At 39.1% G+C, this 27,399-nt stretch overlaps 1 long non-coding RNA gene across 1 annotated transcript; it reads right to left on the bottom strand.

Annotated features, from left to right (window-relative positions):
- Window positions 1–15,922: 15,922 nt before the first annotated feature.
- On the bottom strand, window positions 15,923–21,841 carry LOC134298654 (uncharacterized). The gene is made up of 2 exons (XR_010005755.1): window positions 21,356–21,841; window positions 15,923–16,058 (listed from the first exon to the last, which is right to left on the bottom strand). It is a non-coding gene; the product is annotated as an uncharacterized LOC134298654 (long non-coding RNA).
- Between the last annotated feature and the right edge of the window lie 5,558 nt (window positions 21,842–27,399).

Raw genomic sequence — 27,399 nt, 5'->3', positions numbered from 1 at the left:
TTTTTTTGCACTACAAATAAGACATGTGCAGTGTGCATAGGAATTTGTTTGTATTTTTTTTTTCAAATGATAATTCGGCCCCTCAACAGTCTGAGGGGCCATGAACCGGCCCTCCACTTTAAAAATTTGGGGACCCCTGGCTTAGAGTATATATTATATTTCGTTAGTTTGTCAGCCATCATTTTCAGCAATTTCCTCAGGAGACCACCTAAATATTTACCCATGGGATTCATCCCTAATTCAATGCCTTCAACCTGTGTGGGATTACCACTCCCAGAGTCTTCATACATCCAGTGTAGTCCAAGGACAGCTGTTTGGTCCAATGTAGCTGACTGAAGCATATGGCTGGCATGACTGTATAGAGCGCATGCAGTCATGCGTGCGCTCTATGCAAGATGGTACTAGAGTTAAAAACCCAACGAATTACTGAATAGTTCACTTTTGTGAAAATACCTCATCTGCTTACACCACATATATGTGCTAGTAAGAGATCACAAGATTTTTTATTTGGGGCAATGAAGTGGCACTACAACCCAAATGATATTTGTATGCACTTGGCCCTCTCTCCTTGAATCACCCTCCACTTGATTCTCTGACATTTCATTGGATTGTTTTTTCAGGGACTGCTTCCTTCTCTTTTAATAAATCATCTCTTATAAAAATGATCAGTGAGATAGAAGAAACCATGCAAAACCACGGGAGTAAACCCCTATGAATATGGCAGAACATTGGCATAATAAAACCCTCACTAAGTCCCCTCAGGAAGTCTTCAACGACATCTGGCACTATTGTCATATGGAACACTCTTTTCTCTCCTAGGTGGCTGTGTGTTTCTTGTTTAGGGTAATGAGTTTTCTTTTTACCCTTCATGAGTGTGTTTCTCTCAGTCCCAGATTCACTTCCCTACATATGTGTATCTCTTGACCTGCAATTCTATGCCAACAACAGCTTCTCCTTCTTACACGTGTCACTATTAACTTCATCCCATCACTTACCAGCAAACTGTCTCTTGGCCAAAGTTTCTCTTCACTGGAAGGTTGTGAGCCTCTAGATGTTTTCTTTCTCCATACTTTTGTGTCTCTCCTGCTCAGTTTCCTTTCCTCCCAGGTGCATCAAACTCAGCTTCTTCTTCCTATATTTGTCACGGTTAACTTCATCCTATCCCTTGACAGAAAAAATGTTTCCTTTTCTCTCTTTTGGGGGCTTTTTACATTAAAAAGAAGGAAGAAGTGGAAGAGGGTGCTTTTGGGTGCAACTGTTATAGTGTATTCACATTGCTTAAATTTTATTACTAGAATTTTAACTTGTAAGATTATATTTTATTTGTCCTGGTACATTTTCTGTAATCATTTTACCACAATAATATTTTTAAGGTGATAAAGAACAAGTACCTACACAATAACTGAGAGTAGTACATCTGGAGGCAAAGTGAAATAACTATCTTGTACTCATTTTATCTTAATTTCATTTGAATTAGTAATATATCAGTTTTCTGCCAAATATACATCTGAAAATAAACACAGAGAAATAGCACACAAGTATAACAACCAAGACAATAAATAATAACAATTTAAAAATGAGCAATATGGGAGGAATCCAAAGGTCAATAGGATGTGATTGAAGAATGACACCCAAAAATGCAGGCTCTTGTTGTATGTCTTTCCCCCAGAATTGGGGGTCAGGAAACCATTCAAAATTAAAATCTTTAGCCTTCTCTGATAGTGCTTCACCAAACTATAACTGCCATGATTTCATCGTCATGATTTCATAGTCATGGTAGTCATAATGGTTTCAAATGTCATTAATTAAGATACATCCGACATAACAGTAAATATATAACTTAAAAAGGGATAAATTTACATGATGATGATGATGATGATGATGATGATGATAAACTTTATAGACCATCCTATCTCCCCAGGGGGACTCAGGACGGCTTCCAAGAAAAAAGGAAAACATTCAATGCCTTGGTATATTGGCAGGGGCAGTTCAAGCGTTATGCCAACTATGCAATTGCTGAAGGTGCCATCCTCTAGAGGAAATGAGGGACTTTTCACGTAAGGCAGAAAAACCCACAATAGCTGCTTTGAACTGGGTTATATGGCAGTGTGGACTCAGATAATCCAGGGTCCTTCCGCACAGCCATATAACCCAGAACATCAAGGCAGAAAATCCCCCAATATTTGCTTTGAACTCGGTTATCTGAGTCCATACTGCCATATATTCCAGTTCAAAGCAGCTATTATATGCCTTGATATTCTGGGTTATATGGCTGTGTGGAAAGACCCTCAGTACTCTTCCACACAGCCATATAACCTAGAGCATCAAAGCAGAATAACCCACAATATCTGACTTGATCTGGGTTATCTGAATCCACACTTCTATATAATCCAGTTCAAAGCAGATAATGTGGATTATCTTCCTTGATATTCTGGGTTATATGGCTGTGTAGAAAGACCCTCAGTGCTCTTCCACACAGCCATATAACCCAGAATATCAAGGCAGAATAACCCACAATATCTGCTTTGAACTGGGTTATCTGAGTCCACACTCCCATATAATCCAGTTCAAAGCAGATAATTTGGATAATTTCTGCCTTGATATTCTGGGTTATATGGCTGTGTAGAAGGACCTTCAGGGCTCTTACACACAGCCATATAATCCAGAATATCAAAGCAGAATAACCCACAATATCTGCTTTGAACTGGGGTGTCTGAATCCACACTGCCCTATGTCCCAGTTCAATGTTTGGTGCTAAATTCCGCAAATATAGTAATTCCTACATAACATTACCATGTATTGAACTGCTTTTTTCTGTTGATTTGTTGTAAAACATGATGTTTTGGTGCTTAATTTGTAAAATCATAATGTAATTTGATGCTTAATAGGCTTATCCTTAATCCCTCCTTATTATCCAACATTTTTGCTCATCCAACACTTATTTTTCAGTGATTGGTTTGGGGTGGGGGGGTGCCAAACATTTTTTTGCTTACAGTTGAAAATTACCTAGGGCCGGCCCTGTATATTGGTAACTTTTATGTTGCTTTTATATTCCTTCTTTATGAATATAGCCAATTCTATAATTCTTAAAATTGGTAACATTGCAATCTTTTCTACATTTTATGAGGGAGGCAGAGAAAACAAATTTTCTGCTCTATTTCAAAAAGGCATGATGTGCATTTTATCCTTTTTTTGCTGAGTGGCAAAAATAATGATTGGGGGGGGGGGGAGAGAGAAGTGTAAAGTGGTGAGAACCCATTAAAGCACTTTTGTATTTCTATCTAGCCAGAAGGCCTGCAGTCAATGCAGCTGACCTGGGCTACTTAGAAAGTGAAGCAGGGACATCTGATGGTCAAATTATCTGCTTGACTTCCCTCTACTTCTCTCTCTGTGGTCAAGTTGCATGACTAATCAAAGATCTTTGTAAAGACATTTGCAAATGTCAGCCATTTAACTACTTAGAGCACAAATGATGACGCCTTCATTCTGTGCTTTCAGAGTGCTTGACTGCTTACAGACAAGAAAGTTAAGAAACACTTTCTCACTTTGTTTTAAAGAATACCATCCTTCACTGATTTCCCTACTATACCTAGTTACTTTTCCAAGTTCTGTTCTTAAACTGAGTAGAATGAATTAATCTGATGAGCCTTTAAAATGAAGTCACCATATTGTATGTCTACACCTTTAAGGGCTCATCTACTTGGATTACAAAATTCAGGGCTGGCCCAAAGCATTGCTGCTTCAAACCAGCCTCACCTTACACCACTCCATTGTCTCAAAGGTGGAAGTGGAGTCATCACTGTCCAGTTAGACTGAGCCCAATTCAGTCCCACTTTGTCATTTTTCATTGCTGTTGCAATAGCCATGAAGTTATGAAAAACTCATGTCCATCACTCAGCACCTTTACCAATATCAGCGAAGATGCCCATGTGGCTTTGAGAGGTGGGAGAGAAAGGAAGAATGATCCCATTTTCCCCATGCTATAAAACATAGGGAAAGGGGAATTGTGCTTTATGAGATGTTCTGCAAGGACAGACATCTTGAAATATCCACACTGGAGAGAATAAATGGAGCAAAGTGTTTTCAAAAAATGAGACTCCAATTTATGAATTATGAGGGAATCTATGGGCAGGCCTGTAGCGAGGTTTTTTTTTTAGGGGTCCAAACCCCCCCCCCCCCTGAAATTTTTCAGGTTTTTTTAAAAAACCTGGTTAACTAGTTAACCAAATCCCCATGCTAAATCTATGAGATGCAAAACATTAAGAGTCCCTCTAGGCACTATCTCAGACAGATATTGACAGGTTTGTAGCGGGGGTGGGGGGTGCCAGGGCTTCAACCCCCCCTGAAATTTTCAAAAACCCCCCCCTCCCCCAAAAAATTTCTGGCTACAGCCCTGTCTATGGGGACATACAGCACCCCTGATTTGCCTCTCCCATTTTGCTCTGTAGTAACCCTTCATGAATTTCCTTAGAATGTTGCTTTGGCACACCTTGGACTCCAGGAAACTATCTTCCAAATTACCATAATCCTTTCACAATGAACTGGAAGACTGGGGGAGTAGGGCACACACAATGGGGTTGCATCAGAGTCCCCGAGGTCCTTTTATTGTTTCATCTGATACAATCTGGGTTATTGGTGAAAATCATTCCTCTCCCACACGCCCAGCCAGACTCATCCTTGTGACATGCATTGAGATGGCTATCACCCTAAAGCACTTTTTATCTGGACTAACCCACTGTATCCACCCATTATCCAAGCCCATTATCAATTGCCACACTACTGTCCCTTCCAATCGCACCCCTCTCAGGGGCAGATTAAAAAAATCAACATACTAGTCTACTCCCTTTAAGAAATATTATATAATCCCATTTCTATATATAGTAATATAAATCCCACAATTAGTCAGTCCCCTAAGGTGTAAATATATCTTTATTATAATATCACCCGTAATGGAAAAGGATTATGCACAAAATTATAGCAAGACACATCTCTAAATGTAGGCATCTTAGTACACAAACTCCCAGTACATTCAAATGTCTAACTAGTTAGAACTTTAAAATATCAGACAGAGAATGGCAAGTTGGTAGATGTTTACATTCATTATTTTTGCTTTTGTATGTATATTTTGTGTATTGGTTTGGTCTAGTAGTTTTGTTAGTTGTTTTAAATTAATGTTTTATATTAAGAAAAATTGTGGTTTTAGTATTTTGTATTTCGTATTTTTCTTTGCATATGCCTTTGTTTTTATGATGGTCTGTCTGTTTCTTTGAATAAACATTAATAATAAGAATAATAACAACAACAACAACAACAATAACAACATTGGGTGCCGTGCCAAAAGATCTCAGCCGGCATTTGGAAACAATAGACATTGACAAAATCACAATCTGCCAACTGCAAAAGGCCACCCTACTGGGATCTGCACGCATCATCTGAAAATACATCACACAGTCCTAGACACTTGGGAAGTGTTCGACTTGTGATTTTGTGATACGAAATCCAGCATATCTATCTTGTTTGCTGTGTCATAATAATAATAATAATAATAATAATAATAATAATAATAATAATAAATATAGAACCATTAAAATGGACATGCTATTCAAAATAATCTAATGACAGTTTATTAAAGTCTCCTGCCACTGCTAAAACCAACCAGTGATGATACTGAATGGAGCCCTGGACTGCTCATGGAATAGATCGTAGTCGGAAAGTTTCTGAGCCAATCAGGAACCAGCACAGTGATTTGAATAGCTGTCAAAATACTATAATAAATATGATCTGAATTCGCAATTGCAATATGTCAGTTCTTTGGAGTGCATTCTCCACTGACATCCCCTCTGGCCATTCAGAATAAAACCTCTGATTTTGCCTTCAACCCATCTGTGTCTCATTTGGCCATCTGGAAAGCTTGACTCACCGGGCTCTGAATCCATAGTTCTTGCAAAAGCTGAAATCACATAACAAATTAACTGGAAGTCTATCCCAGTTGCCTGTGGGAATAACACTGAATCCTTGGTGGAAATGTCTGGCATTGCTGAAATTGGTCCACCAAACCTTGGCATATGTCCAACCCTGCTATATACATTTAATGTGATTTAAATATATGTGCACACATAGAAGCACAGATCTCATAGTTGCACAATTATACAATTGGTACCACAGCCTTGAGCTCAACAATTGTTCACCAGTAGAATAACCATCCACACACCAAGTCAAAATGTTACCGGGGGGGGGGGGGGCTGTATATACTGCAAACGAGGGAGAACAGGAACAAAAGTTATGGCATTGCTAGAGCTTTATGTATACACTCTAACTGGGCTATTGCCGCAAAATACTTTTTATTGCCATAAATTGCTTATAGATCACTTCTGAAACATAGGGTCATTGGTCCTCACCGATTTGGTAATGACTATATGATTCAGAAATAATGAATGGAGAAAATGCTATCAATCATGGGAAAAAATTGTGGAGAAACCGGGAGGGTTCTTTACTCTCAAGAAATAGAAAATTTAGCAATTCAGTCTCTCTCACCGATGCAGCACTGCAATGAGAGAACCCAAATCCTATTCAGTATGAATAAGACTCAGATCTTAAGAAACTGAAGCATCTCTAACTGCACTCGAAACCTCAACTTACATGTAATAATTGTAGCAAATGCATCCATTCTAAATGTAACAAGCTACTCACAAGTTATCTCAAAAAATTAATAACTCACTTCCTTTTTATATGGCTTTTTGATAATACCTGCTATAGTGAGATCCAATGTGATGTAGTGGTTTGAGCATTTGACTATAACAATGAATACCAGGGTTCAAATCTGTGTTTAGACATAAAAACCCATTGGGTGACCTTGGGCAAGTCACACACTCTCAGCTTCATAAAAAAGAAAAGACAAACATACACTGAACAAATCTTGCCACAGAAACCAGTTTCCCTTAAGGCCACCATAAGTTTGAAACAATTAACACATACAACAACATGCTATAGTACCATATCATTTGTTTTACTTTTACGTCTCCAAATAAACTCTACATTATAACAACAACAATCAACTAGAAAAACAAACATCAACAAAACAACAAAATAGTATTGTTACAGTTGTTAGTATTGTTACAGTTGTTAGCAGCAGCATTTGCTTGTTTTAAAAATACTTTGAAAGGGTAAATCCAGTGTTTGTTAAATTCAGACTACTCTAAGCAGAACTTTATCCCAGAGTTTGATATAATGTTTCCTTATGCATTCAGAAGCCATGAGCTTTGGTGGTAGTCAGATCTGACAGAATCAGATCTTCTGCTTAGCAATCTTTGTACATATTGCTAGACAGGATATTTTCACAACTTCTATTTATAGAAAGTTATATAAGAGATGGATATGCACAGAGTTGTTCACTTTGATGATAAAAGCACATTCTCCCATGACAGACACAAGCTCAAACTAAATATAGCAATCATCTTGTTATAGAATCGTACTCCAAATGAGGCCAAAGTTTGTTAAAAGAATTCCATTGACGTGGAAGGGACAGATCCTGAGAAAAAGATAAAGTTTTATGTTACGTATCTCATAAACGTACTGTGTGTATATTTTTTAGATTTGCCACAGGAGAGAGCTTTCAATAGAGGCCTTCTTAATTTATAACTCACTCTCCTAGCTACAACAGCACTCCAGCTCTTTGAATGTACAGCTATCTACAGCTTTACATTCATTCTATAAAGTTACTGTTCTATGTGCTTGAATCCAATGCACAATACCCAGGTGCTGATATTCAACATTCACACAAATGTTTCCGTTAAGAGAAAGTAATATTAGTAATGTATGGAGCCTCTTAGTAACTCTGATAAAATCCTTGTGCATCTCCAGTAAGAAAAAGGATGACAAGGGAGTTCATATACAAAATATTCCAAGTTCTGTTCATGCATCTGGCCATACACGTTGTTGTTTGCTATTTTTTCTGTGTATTAGAATACTACAGCTCCTGATAAACATAGAAAGCAACAGCATAAAGTCATTATCTTCAGACTGTTAAATGTAAAATATACAAACTATGTGAAGGGCATTGAGGTTAGCCCAAGAATGACTTTATAGAGTTGGCAAAACTGAAACAAATAGAGCCAGCATGGTGTAGTGGTTTGAGTGCTGGAACAGCATTTGGGACATGTTGATGTGTGCCTTCCAAGTCATTTCTGACTTATGGAGACCCTATGGTGAATTTTATGGGGTTTTTTTGGCAATATTCATTTGTTGTTGCCTTGCTCTGAGGCAGAGACAGTGTGACTTGCCCAAGGCCAATGGTTGAGCAAGGATTCAAACTGTAGTCTCCAGAGTCATAGCCCAACATTCAAACTGCTAAACAACACTGGCAGGACCCTGGAAGACCACGGGTCAAATCTCCATTTGGTCATGGAAACCCACCAAGTGAGCTTGAGCAAATCATATTGTCTCATCCTCAAAAAAAAAGGCAATAACAACACCTCTCTCAACAAATCTTGCTAAGAAAACTCCACAATAGTGTTGTCTTAGCATAATCAAAAGTTAAGATAACATTAACATACAGGAAACACTGCATGAACACCAAGCACAAAGTAGCTGCACGCAACAACATCCTGCGGAAACTTACTGGCAGCTCATGGGGTGCAGACCCACAAGTAATAAGAATATCAGCCCTGGCCTTGTCTTTCTCAACTGCTGAGTACACCTGTCCTGTCTGGCAAAAGTCTGCCCATGCAAAGCAGGTGGACATAGCACTAAACGAAACATGCAGAATAATCACAGGATGCCTTAAACCTACACCTGTTGATAAACTCTACAAGTTAGCTGGCATTGCCCCTCCTGACATGCGATGGGAAGTTGCTGCTAACTGTGAGAGAAATAAGGTCAAACACTGTGAAAGCCACCCACTGCATGACTATCAGCCTCCTCCCACCAGACTCAAATCAAGGAAGGGCTTCGTGAGAACCACCACTCCTCTTGATGTTCCTCCAGCAGCAGCAAGGGTGTCCCTCTGGGCAGCTAAACCTGGCAATTCTAACTGGATGGCCCCCCACGAGGGTCTTCCTTCCTCCAGGGGCAAACCAAGAATGGGCAACTTGGAAGTCCCTGAACAGACTCGGAAGTGGAGTGGGCAGATCTAAAGACAACTTGGCAAGGTGGTACTACCTGGAGGAATCCTCCACCTTGTGTGACTGTGGAGCAGAACAAACAACTCCGCATATGTATGCTTGCCCACAATGCCCTGCCTCATGCACGGAGGAGGAGTTGTTCAAAGCTACGGACAATGCGGTTGCTGTTGACCATTTTTGGTCTAAAACTATTTAGTTGCTTGTGATTTCCTTTTTTTCCCCCATCATTTTAAAATGTATTTGTTATGCAATGCTTTTGACACGAAATAAATAAAATCAGAAGTTGGAAATGACTTGAAGGCACACAAAAACAAATAAGTTATTTGAGTATTATGATTTGCTGGGTTTTGAAAATAAGGCAGATACGAAAAGCTAATAGACGTTACTTATTGATCCACAGCTCACCGAACACTGAATCCATCATGGCTAAGATAAAATACTAGCTTTAATGGAGCACAGAACAAAACTGTATTTTGCTGATCTGTGGAAACACTTGATAATTTGCCCAGAAGAGGGCAATATCACCATGTTGCTTACAGCTATGATAAAGGATCAGTTTACAGCTGAGATTTAAAAGCCAATCCAATTTCATGAATGTCACATTTCCTGTATTTGCACAATCTCTCCTCATAAGTAATAACCAATATTATAGTATAATATAGACAACACTGAACAATGTAATGATCAGATGCACTCTAGTGAATTGTATCTTAATATTTGTCCATTCACTAAAACACACATTTACCATCTGTCATTTACATGTATTGTAGTACCCTGAGTATCCTCACAGATACCAAAATCAAGACCCACTATATACAAAAGAATAGTAAAATAGCATTACTTATATAAAATAGATTTTTTTAAAATATATTTTTTCAACCATGGATGGTTGAATATGTGGATGCAGAATCCACTGATACTGAAGGTCAACACTGCCTCAAAAAGATAAAGCAAAATACCCATCTGTTGCCCAGGATTGTGATGGTTAGGACAAAGTTGTCTTCCTGCCTTAATCTCAGTTCTGTTATAGAAGGCTAAAGGCAGCTGTGGTTGTCAGTTCGGGGTTGTCCCTGGTCTTGAAATTTCCAGACCAAAACTGTGTGCCAAATGCACTTCCATAAGATCAGAAAAATCAAAGGGAAAATGTAAACCAGTAATAGGGAATGCTGAATATACATTGCAATCACCAGGAAAGAGGACACCAGGTACTGCAGTAACCACATGGTCATTGTATTAATTTCATATACAAGCAAAGTGATGCTAAAATATTCTGCAACAAAGAGTTCTGCCATATACAGAGCAAAAGATGTTGGATGGCTAAGCTGGATTCAGGAACAGAAAAAGCACTGGGTCATACAGCAAATATACATTGGATAATGTAATACTAAAAAAAATCAGAAGAAAATCGGCCTGTGCTTTATGGATTATAGCAAAGCCTTTGATTGTATAAATCATGAAAAGGTATGGCTTACACTTAAAGAAATGGTTATGCCACAACATGCAGAACAAGAGACTACAATGAGAACAGAATATGGAAAGGCTACATTTTATTAACCCAGTAATTCAACTTGTATTCTAAACATACCATGATACTCAAAAAAAGGATTGGAGGAAGAAACATCAGCAATTTTAGATATGCAGATGACAGCTTAAAACTAACAGAAAATAGAAAAGACTTTAAGCACATTTGCTGAAGAAAGTCAAGGAAGAAAGTGCACAGGCAGCTTTATTGCTAAACATTAAAAATGGTCATAGATTATTTATATAATTTTAAAGTAGGCAATGAATGCATTGAAATGGCTTTTTTAAAAGAAAAAAATATCAGTTATTAACTAGAATGGAGATTGGAGTGAAGAAAATAAAAGACGACCAGGCTTAGAGCCGGCCCTAGGTATTTTTCAAGTGTAGGCGAACAGAAAATGTTGGATAATAAGGAAAAGCCTATTAAACATCAAATTACATTAAGATTTTACAAATTAAGCACCAAAACATCATGTTTTACAACAAATCAAGAGAAAAAGCAGTCTCGACTGCGCCCCCGTATGTTTTGCACCCAAAGCAACCGCTTAATTCGCCTTATTGTTGGACCGGCTCTGCGAAGGGCAGCTCTGAAAGAACTAGATGGGATCCTGAAGTGTTAGTGTATAAAATTGAACACTAAAGTGGCAATTGTGTATCATCATATTTCTAGTTTCTGTATGGTTGTGAAAGCTGGACAGTTCAGAAAGCTGATAGGAAGAAAATCAATTCATCTGAAATGGAGAAGAGTTCTTCAGATAATGTGGACTTAAAATTGTTGTTTTAGAGCAGATCAAGCCTGACTGCTTTCTAAAAGCCAAGATGACTAAATGGTTATACTTTGGACTCTTCATGAAAAGACATAACTCATTAGAAAAGACAATATTGCTTGGAAAAATAGAAGAGAGCAGAAAAAGAGGAAGACTACCTCGCTGATGGATCGATTCAATCAGGAAAGCCAGTGTGACTTAAAAGTCTCTTATTCCTAGGGTCACCATATGTCAAAGTTAACAACAATAACTACAATGTATCAAATTCCTGCAAGACAATGGTGTCATGTTAGTATTATCTTAATCTTATGTACTTATCAGTAAATGGTTTGGCTTGCTGTGAGTTTTCTGGGCTGTATGGCCATGTTCCAGAAGTATTCTCTCCTGATGTTTCAGCCACATCCTCAGAGCATGACCTCACAACCTCTGAGGATGCCTGCCACAGATGTGGGTGAAACATCAGGCGAGAATGCTTCTGGAACATGGCCATACAGCCCATAAAACTCACAGCAACCCAGTGATTCCGGCCATTAAAGCCTTTGACAACACAATAAAATGGTTTGCTTTTATGTCTTTTTTACTTTTGTCCTGCAGAGGGCAGCCCTGTATCACTAGTATGAGATGATACTGGCTTTTGCCAATAAGTCAGGGGAAAAACTGAAAATTATCAGTCTCCTTTTTTAAAACTCGTTCTGGCTGCATGTATATTTGCCTTCAAGTCACCTGTTGACTTAAGGTTATGTTATTTAAAAAAAAATAGAAAGGGAAGAGTAAGTTTGTGAAGAGAACCTTATTTCCCAGTTTTATTTCTTTGTTTGCAGTTTTAAAACTGCAAAATTCAGGGCTTAAAGAAAACCAAGCTCTATTTCACTCCCCACATGTATGTGTGTTTAAAAGAGAGTATGTGTGTATGTGTGTACACATACATTTTAGTCTCCATATGATGAATAAGAATCCTTTTGAGGTTTCCAGTTTCCTAAAGTGTTACTCAGAATCTAGTACAAGGAAACTTCTCAGTTTCCTAAACCCTTTTAAGTCTACTTGGAGTGGATTACTGATGGCACCTTGCGTTGGTTTTTATCAAGCTCATTTTATGGTCCATTAATTGAATAGATAATGTTTCTTTGCAAGGGCTGAAGGGTCATTTAGTATTTTCAACGGGATTTCTCCATTAGCTAAGGAAAATTGGGACATTTGTTGGCGAGGCAAAGTACTTGTGAACCGAGGAGCATGATTCACACAAAGGGAAGCACGTCTGAATCCCGTGGGTTCCAGTGAAAATATCATAATCATCATCATCATCATCATCATCTTCATCATCATCATGAAGAAGAATACAAATAATAATGTTGTTTCTTACCCACCTTATAACACAGACTGAAGGACATGCTAAATATCTCTCACTGAAATTGATTGGGGTTAAAACTATTTAACTATTGTGGTTCAAAAGGTCTAAGATAAACTATAAAAATAGGCGTTGTGTGTATCTTGTGACAAAGACAAACAAGGCCAAAGACTTCAGGCTTTGGAAAAGATAGAATCTCCCAATTCAATGCAGCCTTTGGGAAATTCTGAAAGGTGTCATTAAGAAGTAACTTTCCCATATTGTGCCCATACTATTCTGGCTGGTTCTTTCATTCAGCAACGGCAAATCAGTGTTTCAGATGTCTAAGTTTTATATAACTAAACTGGCCCAGAGCAGTTTGAAATCATAGCAAAATTGCCTCCCTACATCAACTAAGGTATATGCAGGGGGTGGTATGTGGGGTGGGGACAGCAGAGCTGACTCTTCAGAGTCCCATGTTGGGCAATGTGATCCCTAATGCCCAGCAATTGCTTACCCTGCTTTATTCAATAACTTCCTCTCTATGTCTTTTCTCCCTGCACTATACAAATCTTTCAAGGTCTGTATACTGTTCTCAGCAGAATTAGGAAACGCTGCTTATTTTGCTGAAAATAAATACCCTATTTATTTAGCAATTTTATTGAAATAAATAAGAACAGCTAGCATTCCTGGCAGAAACCCATAGAGGAATTTGATGTTCACCTTTCAATAAAAGTCAGTTGGAAGGGAAATACCACAACCAATCTATCTATACTAATAAAGGAGGGAATCTTTATTTCTCTCTATGGTAGAGGCTGAAAGGCATTTCTGCATGCTTGCACATATTCAAAAGCTGCAGTCATTCTACACTGTGGTAAGAATGTCCAAGTGGGCATCGACGCTGTAAAATTAATGCAGTTTGACACTATAACTGCCATGGCTCAATGCTATAGAGTCCTGGGATTTTAGTCTGGTGTGTGTGTGTGTGTGTGTCTGTGTCAAGTCACTTCTGGTGTAAGAGAATTGGCCGTCTGCAAGGATGTTGCCCAGGGGATGCCCAGATGTTTGATGTTTTACCATCCTTATGGGATGCTTCTCTCATGTCCCCATATGGGGGACTGGAGCTGACAGAGGGAGCTCACCCATTCTCCCTGGATTTGAACCGACAACCTGACAGTCAGCAGTCATACCGGCACAATGATTTAACCCATTGCACCACGGGGGTGGTGAGGTACAAGCAGTCCTTGACAGAGAAGGCTTTGTAATGGAAACAACAGATTCACAGATGAGGCCAAGCAACATCAGAATGTGGTCAGGATGACAAAGGATATTAAAGAGAAATAACATGCAGGTGTTTGCTTTTGCCTGAATCTGTAGGGAAAGACAATATTATTTCACCTCTTCTCCCCTTGCTGGGTTAGTTGAGTGCAGACTTTGTTGTTGTTTATTCATTCAGTCACTTCGGATTCTTTATGACCTCATGGACCAGCCTAGGCCAGAGCTCCCTATTGGCCATTGCCGCCACCCCCCCCCCCCCCCCCGCTCCTTCAAGGTCAAGCCAATCGCTTCAAGGATACCACCCATCCACTTTGCCTTGGTTGGCCCCTCTTCCCTTTTCCTTCAATTTTCCCCAGCATCATTCTCTTCTCCAAGTGCAGACTACTTTTGCAATTTGAACTCAGTTTCCTGCAACTGAAGCAAACTTAAGAGAAAGGTGGAAAGAGGAGAATCCATGTGATTTTGAAAACAGTTGAAAGTAGAATGACAGATGATGAATTGGAACTTTCTATCAAATGGTGCATCTACACTAGAATTAATGCAGTTTGACACAACTTAACTGCCATGGCTCAATGTACTGGAATTCTGGGGTGTGTAGTTTGTTGAGGCTCTAGCACTCTATGACAGGGAAGTCTAAAGACCTTGTAAAATGATAACTTCCAGGATTCCATAGCACTGAGTCATGGCAGTTAAAGTAGTGTCAAGCTGTATTAATTCTACAGCACAGATGCACCCAAATTGAGAGTATGAATTTTGTTGTTGTTTTTGCTGGAATGTTGTGCCTTCAAGTCATTTCCAGCCTATGTTGACCCTAAAGAAGATTTCTTCAGATGTCAGCTTCCTTTGGTTTCTTGGAGGCTGAGATAATATGTCTTGCCCAAAGTCAACCAGCGGGGATTTGAATTCTAGTTTCCAAACCACTCAGACAACTACACCACACGGGCTCCAAGGTTGAAGGTTGCCTTTACCATTACATAATCTTGCACCTATGGTCAACTTTAAATCACTATCATTTATTTATTTATTATATTTGTGACAAATTTGTATTTATAAAGACATGGTGTCAGTATGTGGGTGGGAAGGGGGGCATAGGTTTGCACCGTATTTCAAAAGTTATTCTGCATTTTTTCATGTTATCTTTATGACATGATTTTCACATTCATATGCCAATATATTTGGACACGTTGGTATCAACCACTGTCATATAGGAATCTGCAGTGAAGATAAAATTGATACGATACCACAAAATAGGTAAAGGTTTCCCCCTGATCTTAAGTCTAGCATATCTTATCTGGATGTGTGGTATTCTTGCTTAGGGCCCTTCTAAGTAAAGGTAAAGGTTTCCCCTAACATTAAATCTAGTTGTGTCCAACTCTGGGGGTTGGTGCTCATCTCCATTTCTAAGCCGAAGAGCCAGCATTGTCTGTAGACACCTCCAAGATCATGTGGCCGGCATGACTGCATGGAGCGCTGTTACCTTCCCGGCAGAGCGATACCTATTGATCTACTCACATTTGCATGTTTTCGAACTGCTAGGTTAGCAGAAGCTGGGGCTAACAGTGAGAGCTTACCCCACTCTCCAGATTCGAACGAACGACCTTTCGATCAGCAAGTTCAGCAACTCAGCGGTTTAATCTGCTAGGCCACTGGGGGCTCCATACCACAAAATAGTGTGGTGTAAAAGGAGACTTTGAATGCGTGTTTGTTCACAAAGTATATTAGGTGACATGGGACCTGGAATATCTTATAAGTGCTTTTGGTGAGAATCAAGGGAAATGTGCATTGTCCTTTACATTTAAAGTAGGAGAAAACTGAATTAATAATATCATAATAGGCTACTGAAAACAGCCAATACAGAGGTTTCTAAAACTGAAAGGAGGAAAATGCACAGTAAAATAGACACAGATTCAGAATGAAGAGTGATTTTGTTTTGGTTTTTAATCTCTCATTGGACTGTAACCAAGATTTTCCCCGTGTTTTGAGTTAGCCAGGTAAATTGTGAATAGGTGGCTTCATGTATTTGGGGCTTCTTCGGGTTCCTCCATTTACCTAACAAAAGAACAGATGAAGGCTTTTCAAGATAATATTTGCATAAATCCATCAAAGATGACATACCTAGAAACAGGATATACTTGAAACTGGATAATAGCTCAGCAGGCTAAAAGCACTGGGTTTTAAGGACAGTGTTTTGTTCCAGAGATTGGATAGGTATGTAGACCATTTTGCTAAAATAAAAATCTTTAGAGGATAAATCTATTTGCAATTTTTGCAAACTACTCAGAGTAATTAAGCCAGGTTGGGGTGTGTCTTAAAACATTGAGAAACTACCATTAAAAAAGGAACTGACCCTAGTGGAAACTTGGTTTAATTAAAGTACAGTACTAGGGCTATAGTTCTAGATACAACTGTTCTTGTTAGATGTTTTCCAAATTATTCCAACCAATGGCAATCCTATCATATGGTTACCTTAACGAGATTTGTTCTGAGGATGTTGGGAGAGTGTAACCAGTTCATCCAGTGAGTTTCCACGGCTGAATAAAGATTCAAACCCTAGTCCCCTAAAATCCTAGTCCAAGGTCCAAACCACTATGCCACATTCTCAATGTGGGAGTAAATTCCACAGGAAACCGTTGGACTTATCTCTTAAGTAACTCTCTTTATGTGTAATATGAGATGTTATTAAGACATTAACATTAATGATCATGAACTGTTACCACAGTTGGCAGGTTAATATTCATATACAGTACTTGAATTGCTTGGGGTGGATGCTTAGGATTGTAACCTATATGCATATTTTTGCAAAAAGTGAGACATTTGCACACCGAATTGCAAATTGCTTTACACAGGACAGCAACTGGATCCTGCAGATGTTTTTACTGAGAGGGAAATCTCAACTAGATTTGATCCTAGAACTGCAGTATGGTGGACAGATTTCATATCTGTGAGACCTACCTGATTTTCTTACTGAAACCTGAGACCCACCAGGTAATGGCAATTCCAAAATGGTAGTTGACTTGGCCAACTATTATTCAAGAATAAAGTGTTCATATACATATATATAAAGTCCAGGAACTGTGGTCAGAACTACAACAAAGTTCACACAATGTTCAACTCTTGTTTTCCTCATTTGTGAGGAATAATGTTTAAAGTTCTTGTTAGGCAACTGGGTCTCAGTAATTCCTCTTGACAAAGAACACGGAGATCCACTAATATATCTTCTCTGAATGTGTAGTATTCTTCCTTAGGGCCCTTCTATACTATACTAAAACCTGAGAGGAAATGAGTGAAAGTAACCCACTTCCTCTTGGGTTTCAGTCCCTACCCCTCACCCAAACCCTGGGCTTTCCTTGGTAGGGTGGCTAGATGGCATCCTGGGTAAAACCAAGGTTGACCTGTGATGCCAGTCATTCTCCCTCCAGCCCCCCATTTCAGCCTCAAAACATACCAGAGAGGCCTGTCAGTAGTGCAGGTCTCCCGCTACAGTCCTCCTGGTGTGAGAAAATGATGTGTCACGAGAGGAGAGGAGGGAAATTCCTCCCCTCCACATCCTGACACACCATTTTCTCACACCAGGAGGACTGTAGAAAGAGGCCAACACTGTTGACAGACCTCTCTGGTAAGTTTTGGGGCTGAAATGGGGGGCTGGAGGGGAGGGGTGGGCGCCATCCTGCTCCTCCAGGCTTTTTGAAGCCCAAAGAAAGCAGGATGGCTGTGGAGACTAAGCCCCAGAAGTGTGGAAGCAGCCCCAGAAGTCAGTCCCCAGAGGCCCAGCACCTCAACAAACCGGGCCTTTCAGTAAGGCTCAGATCTGTTGAGGTGCTTAATTAATCCAAAGTAAATTGGGAAACCCAATTTACTTTGGATTAATCCGGGTTTACCGGAAGTGTCATTTGGATGCCTCTTGTAAACCCGTTACCTATAATGGGTTTTGGGCCTGTATAGAAGGACCCTTAGCTGTGTTTTAATACTGCAGCTGATATGTTGATCTTATTTGCACTTGCTGTGCGATAACAGTCAGTATGTTCTGAGGGCTAGATTTATTAATGGGAGTTGTAGGTCACATCAGGGGTTAGGTCTCAGGAGACGTTTTCCAAGGAACAAATGAAGTCCACTCATCCAGTTAACAGAATGACTTATACCTCAATACTGAACATATTTTCATGGAAGAATGTCTCATTGATTTAAATAAAGTTTACCTCTAGATAAATTTTCTTAAAAGAAGAGCATAAAAACACAATTCTATATTTAAGTTTAAGATTTTCATTTCTTATCTATTCTATCTGAATTGTTCTGTTATAGTGTGAGATCACTCAAAACTTTTGGAAAACAGATGTGGGATAAAACAGGCAAAGGGCTGAAAACCACCCTGTATGCAAGAGAGAAGGTAGGATGAGGATACATTTTGTGTGGTGTGTAAACCTCCTGTCAGCAGCATGTTCACTGGCAACAGGCCAATAAGGAGGAGGGATAGAGATAACTATGCATATAACAGATCCAAAGCGCCCCCCCCCCCCCACACACACACACACATACAAAGAAAGCACATTAAGGAGGTAAAGACTGAAGACCTGACATTCTGATCAGCAACTTTGGTATCTGACAATCTGGAAGCATCTCAGGACTGAATGAGCCACTATGCTAAGTACATCCACAACAATATTAGGTAATGCTAGGGTATAATTCTCTGTGGTACAAAGAGGATTTTTCTTCTGCTGCTTCCTGCATTCCATGACAGGGACAGAAAGGCTACAAGTCTAAAATCATGCTCCCTGGTGATGAATTTGACATCTCCATCTTCTTGATTTTACAAGACTATTCTTGAGTTTTCCAGCTTTTTTCGTGGTAATGTGCAACATATGCAGGCTCTCCCTCAATTTACAATATTAAGAATAATGTATATATATTAATTTTACTGCCAAAGTCCATTCATTGAGATTTCTACCAAATATTGGAACACCTGTGTAGTTTTTTGGGCACAGGATCTCTGCAAAGTGGAAGCCCATGAAAAGACAATCCCAAGAACACCTTTCTAGGCATCTATGGGCTCAGAAGTTGGCCATAGAATTTCACTGAAAAATCTAGAGACGATTTAGTAGAAGTTGGTCATAAAATTGTCATGGAGGGCTGAGAAATTCCTAGAGAAACAATATTAAACAAGTCTATAGCAGACTCACAAATGTGGAGGTCTGACTATAAAATCTAATCATTACCAGTAGTCTGGATTTTAGTAGGCAATAATGGGGCCAGTGGCTTGCAAAGTTAAAGATCCCAGGGCATTTTGATAAGTGGGAAAGATGACATCACTTGCCACCCTCTGGAATTCCTGTATTTTTGAATGTAGCTGCAACTTAAACAGTAAACTAGAAAAAAAATGGATGGTAACATTGTATTTTAAAGCATTTGGGGCAGTTTTTAAAAATGTTCCCAGAGCCTTTTGATACTGTACATGTACAATCCTAACACTATTATTCCACTTCAGCTTCCATGACAACCGCTTATGGAATATTAGGATTATAGCTTGGAGAAAAACCAAAACTTTATCAGGCTGGGAATCCCAAGATCTGATTGGCACATAAAATAAAATCATAGTTATAGCTGTGTAAGGTCTTCTTCACATGGCCCCTGGGGTCTTGCCATTTCGTTGGCAGTCACCAGCAAAAGGGACTTGTGGTGCCCTCCCCGTGTGCCCGCCATTTCCCCTCCAATATGGGGCAGGGGCTGCTGAATGTCGTCTGATGACATTTGGCAGGCCCTGGCCAGGCCTGACCAAAACTGCGAAAACAGGGCTAAACCCCACGCCCTCCCTTTGAAGAGGTCCCAAGAGAAAAGCATTGATTGTTGAAAGAGAAACACTTTTAGAACATCCTAACAGTCTGCACTTCTGGCCTGTACATTTATCCACTTAATCATTTATATTATCTTAACACTAAGGATTATTATTCACTTCAAGAACTAGAAACAGTTTAAGCAATTCAATAATAAATGAAACCAAATGAACAAGAGAAATTGAATCTCCTACTATTTTCATAGATGGGGCAATTGTTAAGTGCTGTATACAGTGGATAGACTTTCTTCAGAACTCTTGGATGACTTATTACAGCTTTCCTTCAGTATCTAAGTAATTGCTCTTGTAAACAAATCAGAGGTGTTTGTCTTTATTTCCTGTTTCTAATTTTAATTGCATTTAGACAATAAATATAGGCCACAATAAAAGTTAGTTAATTAGAAGAAGTCTACAATGGTAAATTAACACCCTTCATTTTGCCAGAAGGAAGTTCAAAAAGCTGGAAGATAATGAGTTTTATTAGCTCTCATCATGTGAGTAAAGTTGACTTGCCTTGAATATTGGATCATTTTGGTACTTTCTTCCCAAAGAGCTCCCTATAGGATGAAATTGATCAATGGCTAATTGATCTATCTGTTTCTACCCGTTGGCTCAACTGATAACTTGTTGTTTGCCTTAAAATTGTTTCCCCATTTAGGGCAAGCCTAAAGAAAACCTATCACAGGGTTTTCTTGGCAAGATTTGTTCAAAGAGAATTGGCAATTATATTCCTTTGAGGCTGACAGAAGCTGGATCTACACTGCCTTATATCCCAGGATCTGATCCCAGATTATTTACTTTTAACTGGATTATATGAGTCTACATTGCCAGACAATCTGGGATAAGCAGAAAACCTGGGATCAGATTCTGGAATATAGGGCAGTGTAGATCCAGCCAGATAAAACTTGCCAAAGGCTACCTGATGGGATTCCATAGCTGACTTAAGGGTTCAAACCCTGTTCTCCAGAGTCACAGCCCAATGCTCTAACCACTATACCATGGTGATGACTACCAGCTAATAAAATATTCCTAGCACTGAGCAATTTGATCAGTAAATTCATGTTTTGTAAGGAATTATATTTCAGCCTTTTAAAACCTGGTAATATGTTTACAGTGTGACAAGAGTACAGCCCCATAATATTTGATTAATAGTTGGGAATAATTGAACTGGAGAAATCTAAATTAGGGGAAATTGGTCTAAATTCTACTAGTATTCTTGTATCTGGTTATTCTTACATCATATTTTCCCTGGCTTCAGTTCTCTGGTGGTACTTGTTCCCTTCAGTGTACATGCTCATGCCATCTTTAGTTTTTGACTAGTGTTTATACCTGGCATTACTTGGGTGTTGGAAGGGCTGCTGGCCCCTACTTTCATACTTTCTTTCTCTTTTCCTCCTCTCATATCTTCTCCACTTTCCTTTCCCTTCCTTCCTTACCTCCTCTTTCTCCTCCCTCTCTTCTCCTTTTCCTTCTCCTTCCTTCCCCTTCCCTTTCCCCCCTTTCCAACTCTGAGAGGGCCTACCTTGCAAAGTCTCCATACCAATATGGCTTTTTGTGTGGCTTTTTCCTTTGTCCCTCCTTCCCTTCCCCTGATACACAGGTCACTTCTTCCCAGTGACATCACAGAGGGCCACTTCATCTAGCAACAGCCTATGTAATACAGAGTAGGAGCCTCGTAGTGCAATGGGTTAAACTCTTGTGCCATAAGGACTGCTGACCAAAAGGTCAGCAGTTTGAATCCGGGGCGCGGGGTAAGTCCCATCTGTCAGCTTCAGCTTCCCATGCGAGAACATGAGAGAAGCCTCCCACAGGATGGTAAAATCCCCGGGCGTCTGCTGGGCAATGTCCTTGCAGACCACCAATTCTCTCACACCAGGAATGACTTGTAGTTTCTCAAGTTGCTCCTAAAACAAAAAATGTAATACAAACAGGTAGACAGACAGACAAACATGCATGCTTTGACCTTTATATAGATAGATCATGGGAGGCAAGGGAAAGTGATACATGGAAATTTACACTTCACCTTCATTTTATAAGTTGTTGAGTGTACTTCAATATTATTTTAAGGTTTGTTTATTTATTGTGTCAGAAGGGAACCAATAAATGCCAGACTTGCAGCATTAAAGATATTCATGCTTAACATCCAAATAAAAGCCTGATTCTTATGATATTCACCCAAGTTATATGACATTTCAGACAAATAGGAAAAATAGTCAATCTGAGCATGCACCTAAATAAATAAGTGATCTGAATAATAATTTGCATGACTTGCAAACAGTGGTTGGGCACTAATGAACTCAGGCCTAATGCCAGATGAAGTGATATCTAGTTAGGAAACTAAGGTCTATGACCACTGTTGTTGCTATGTGCCTTCACATAATTTATGACTTACGATGACTGTTAGGCAAATTTATAATTGGAATTTCTTGGTATGATTCATTCAAGAGGGGGTTTCTCTTTGTCTTCCTCTGAGATTGAGAAAGCAGATTTCTATGGCTGTTTGGTGACTGGAACCCGGGTCTCCCAAAATCCTAGTCCGACAAACCAACATACCATGCTGGCTCTCCTTCCCACTTAGTGTTAGTTCAACTTCTCTGTCAAGAACTCCTTCACGCTAACTGGGTCCAGGTTCTCCAGTAAAGATTTGTCCTTTGCTTAGTGAGTTATGGGAGAGCTCCTGTGTCTAACTAACTAAATTGAGATGGGATACTGGTTTGTTGTATTTTTATGAGTTTACTTATGGGAGACTGCATGACCCTATCTTTTTGTTGTTTACACATACATGCCACACAACCAAAGTCACATGCAACCAAAATGGTGAAAAATTTGTAGTTGGTACAGTAGTATCCAAGGACCTGTCATGTTGCTTCTCAATAATGTCCCCAACCCCCATATTAGAAAGTGACCTTTTCATAAAAGAGTTCAAAGGACAGATACTTCACTGACCTTTTGTATTTGAAAGGCTTCAGCATCTTAAACCAGACATTATTTTGAAAGGTGGCCTTGTTTCATTGAAATGGATAGAGAGCTAGGTTAGAGGCTATGACAATAAATAATATATGAACGACAGCACAAGAGCACAATTAGACCAAGGTTAATAAGCATCAATTTCAGAGGGCAAAGGATTTTGCTTTAAGAGTAACAACCATATGATAAATGTGTTCTGTTGAAATACCAGCTTGATAACAGGTAATTATATATCACTGCATATAGGAAAATGCAACCCCCCCCCCCAAAAAAAAACCCAACAACAAGTGGTCTTTGTAGTATCACATCATAAATCAGGTACTATTAGTTACTGAGCATCCAAACAGCTTGCACAGATAGCTTGCACACACACACAAAAAAAACTGAAAACAATATCTATGTCTACTTATGAGGTATTTCAACAAGGAAGAGGCATACATATGTGGAATTCTCCAGTGAACATCAAAGGAAGATAAAGAGAATTAGGTAGGACTGTTGTGTTTATTCATTCAGTTGCTTCCGACTCTTTGTGACCTCATGGACCAGTCCATGCCAGAGCTCCCTGTCGGCTGTCGCCACCCCCAGTTTCTTCAAGGTCAAGCCAGTCACTTCAAGAATACCATCCATCCATCTTGCCTTTGGTCGGCCCCTCTTCCTTTTTCCTTCCATTTTCCCCAGCATCACTGTCTTTTTCAAGCTTTCCTGTCTTCTCATGATGTAGCCAAAGTACTTCATCTTTGCCTCTAATATCCTTCCCTCCAATGAGCAGAAGCGCATTATTTCCTGGAATATGGACTGGTTTGACTTTCTTGCAGTCCAAGGCATTTTCCTCCAACACCACAGTTCAAAAGCATCTATCTTCCTTCAATCAGCCTCCCTTATGGTCCAGCTCTTGCATCCATAGGTTACTACGGGGAATACCACTGCTTTAACCAAGCGGACCTTCGTTGCCAATGTGATGTCTCTCCTCTTCACTATTTTATCGAGATTGGTCATTGCTCTCCTCCCAAGAAGTAAACGTCTTCTGATAGCCTGGCTGCAGTCTGCGTCTACAGTAATCTTTGCGCCTAAAAATACAAAGTCGTCACGGCCTCCACGTTTTCTCCCTCTATTTGCCAGTTATCAACCAGTCCGGTTGCCATAATCTTGGTTTTCTTGATGTTTAACTGCAACCCAACTTTTGTATTTTCTTCTCTCACCTTGGTGATAAGTTTCCTCAGCTCCTTCTCACTTTCAGCCATCAAAGTGGTATCATCTTCATATCTAAGGTTGTTAATGTTTCTTCCAGCAATTTTAACTCCAGCCTTGGATTCATCAAGCTCCACACATCACATGCTGTGTTCTGCATACAAGTTGAATAGGTAAGGTGAGAGTATACAGCCCTGCCGTACTCCTTTCCCAATCTTGAACCAGTCTGTTGTTCCATGGTCTGTTCTGACTGTTGCTACTTGGTTGTTATACAGATTCCTCAGGAGACAGCAAGATGACTTGGTATCCCCATACCACCAAGAACTTGCCACATTTTATTATGATCCACACAGTCAAAGGCTTTAGAATGGTCAATAAAACAGAAGTTTTTCTGAAACTCCCTAGGTAGGACTATATTGTGACTTTTTCTATCACGACCAATTGTTTTGCATCCCAGTGTTGTCAATGGTCTTAATCATAACTCAATTTAATAAACTGAAATATGAATGAACTTTCTCATACATGCAGCCTCTACATTTCCTCCAGTGCTGTAAGCAAACAAAACAGCATTTCTTTGACCACACTTCAATTTTTCATCCAAACATTGGACAGATACATGCAAGTATATGCAAGCCTGTGTGACATGATAGGTTTGCCTTAGGATCAACATAAATCAGAAATGATTTGAAGACACACAACAAAATCATTTCAGTAGGGTTGGGTTCTCATCATAACGATTTCAGTTGTTCTGCACCAACGATAATTTACTCTTTGATAATACCCAAAGAGTTTTGTTAGCTGTTTAGGTTTGGCACTCATAAGTGCACCTCCCCATTGCCAAATACACTAATTAAGAAAAGACTGGGAATTACAAAATGCAGTTTAATTTTATCTATATTTCCTGTGTTTGGAGGGACTGCTGAGAAAATGTGGAAATGGTTTAGCGCATAATTGTGAACTTGCTCAGAGATGAAGCCACAAAATGGCCAAATCCTGTGAAAATGACTCAATTAACAGCAGTCCGTCCAGCTTAGCGAATAGTGAGGATTGAAGTTCACCAATATCTGGAAGAGCACTCATGCAGTAACATGTGACTCTCACAATTTTGCAAATGCGGACTGGGTGCAGCTACTTAGTGAAATGTATGGGTGAGATCCAGTGTGAGAAGGAATGAAGTCTATTCTCTTTGTGACATTTTGCTTTCCTTAACCAGCCATGCCTGACTGAGGAAGCAAGACTGCAGTAATTATCCATGGTCTCTGTGATAAACCCATCATTATCTATAAAACACGTCAGATTCTTTTGAATGCTAATGTATCACTTAGAAAAACATATTGCACATGTCACACACTGATGGTGATTACATTCATGATTTATAGGCTCTGCATTTACATGTTTATTGACCAATAAACAGAAAAGAATAATTTCTTGCTTTTATTTGGAGCACCTGTCCTCATCTGACTAATTACATCTGTAGAAAACATTTGTGACATTCACAGTATTAATTACTCTCATACTTGATGGAGGTGAGTGCTGTAATGGACTGCACTTTGAACACTTTTGCTAATGGGACTTCCAACCACATGAACTTTCTACCAACATTACCCAAGAACTCTGTTTACACATTTGGCCTTTACACTGGAATTCATGCAGCAAACATTCAGACGGATTTTACAATTTATTATAAGGATCATGATGATTGGCTAATAACCATGATTTCAACATGAGCTTTTGGATGTGCTTTGGTAATTTTGGTAACCAAAAAGGTAACTTTTCCAATTTATGCTAAGGTGTTCAATATGTACAAATCAGTTAATTGGTTTCAGGGCTGTAACAGCTTTCCTGATAGTCGCCATTTCCTTCAAAGCCATTTTTGAAGATGATATCCACTCATGTCTTTAGTTTACAACTGTTCTGGCTTGAGTTCTGCATGGCAGAATGGGGTTGGATTGGATGGCACTTGTGGTCTCTTCCAACTCAATGATTCTATCATTTCCTGCATGGAATATAGCAACACTGGCAACAGATATTCTAAAGCAGGGGTCCTCAAACTTTTTAAGTGGAGGGCCAGTTCATGGTCCCTCAGACTGTTGAGGGGCCAAATTATCATTTGGAAAAAAAAAACGAACAAATTCCTATGCACACTGCACATGTCTTACTTGTAGTGCAAAAAAAACCCAACAACAATTATTTGTTTGTTTATTTGTTTGTTGACTACATTTATACCCCACCCTCTCTCACCCTGAAGGGGACTCAGAGCAGGTTACAAGTTGTATATACATGCAATATATTATATTATTAGTATAGCACAATATTAGCATTATATATTACTATATTGTACTATACCACTATAGTGTAATATTAATAATATTACATTTAATATATAATATTATATTGTATTCTTATTAGTATTATATTGTCTTACATTATAATATTATTATTATTTTATTTTTTATTTTTTTATTTTAATTACTTATTAATCGCCCTCCATCCACAATGCTCTAGGCGATTTACAAGATAAAATTGTAAAGGATAAAAATACATACATACAAATATTGATAAAAATTAAAATAGATTAAAAGCTATAGTAAAGAGCCATGTCTTGAGTGCTAGGGCAAAAGGCCCTAACTCACTCATTATCAATATTATATGTATATAGGTATATGTATATAGGTACACAATATATGATATTATTATTACCATAGCACAATATTTAAAAATAAAAACAATTTTAACCTACATAATCCTACCAGGATTTCAATGGGAAGTGTGGGCCTGCTTCTGGCCAATGAGATAAGTTAAGCAGGATTGTTGTTGTTGTGTGCCTTCAAGTCATTTCAGACTTTGGGTGAGCCTAAGTTTTAAACTGAGGGCGGGGGCCAGGTCAATGACCTTGGAGGGCCGCATCCGGCCCGCGGGCCTTAGTTTGGGGACCCCTGTTCTAAAGCATTTTCAGGGGATTGGTTGACAAACCCTAGGAAGATCAACAATTTTGAAATGGCTCAACCACAGCATCTGGATAAAAGATTGAGGAAGTACATAGGTCTTCTGGTCACTGTCTTGGCATTCTTGTACCTTCAGATTTATATCCGGATAAATTCATGTTTGGTTTTATAATTTCTTAATATCTTTAATAGTACTCTGTGGCATTTTCTACTTTTTATTTTGACAATGCACAAGTAGCTGTTAAAACAGCCAGTACAGTATAGAGATGTGGGTTTTGAACCAAGACTCTCGTGTTCAAATTCCTTCTCAGCCATGTACACCCTAGCAAGTCACAGCCTCTTAGAGAAAAACAGTGGAATATCTTCTCTGAAAAAATCTTGACAAAAAATACTGCAAGTCAAAGTTAACTTGAAGTCATATAAGAACAAAGTATGTATCCTAGTTTCCAGGTGCAGTAGCAGGTAC

This window comes from Anolis carolinensis, chromosome 4 (assembly GCF_035594765.1).
Source record: "Anolis carolinensis isolate JA03-04 chromosome 4, rAnoCar3.1.pri, whole genome shotgun sequence".
Taxonomy (NCBI): domain Eukaryota; kingdom Metazoa; phylum Chordata; class Lepidosauria; order Squamata; family Dactyloidae; genus Anolis; species Anolis carolinensis.
The sequence above is the reverse complement of the archived record's forward strand: the minus strand, read 5'-3'. Positions and strand labels throughout refer to the sequence as shown.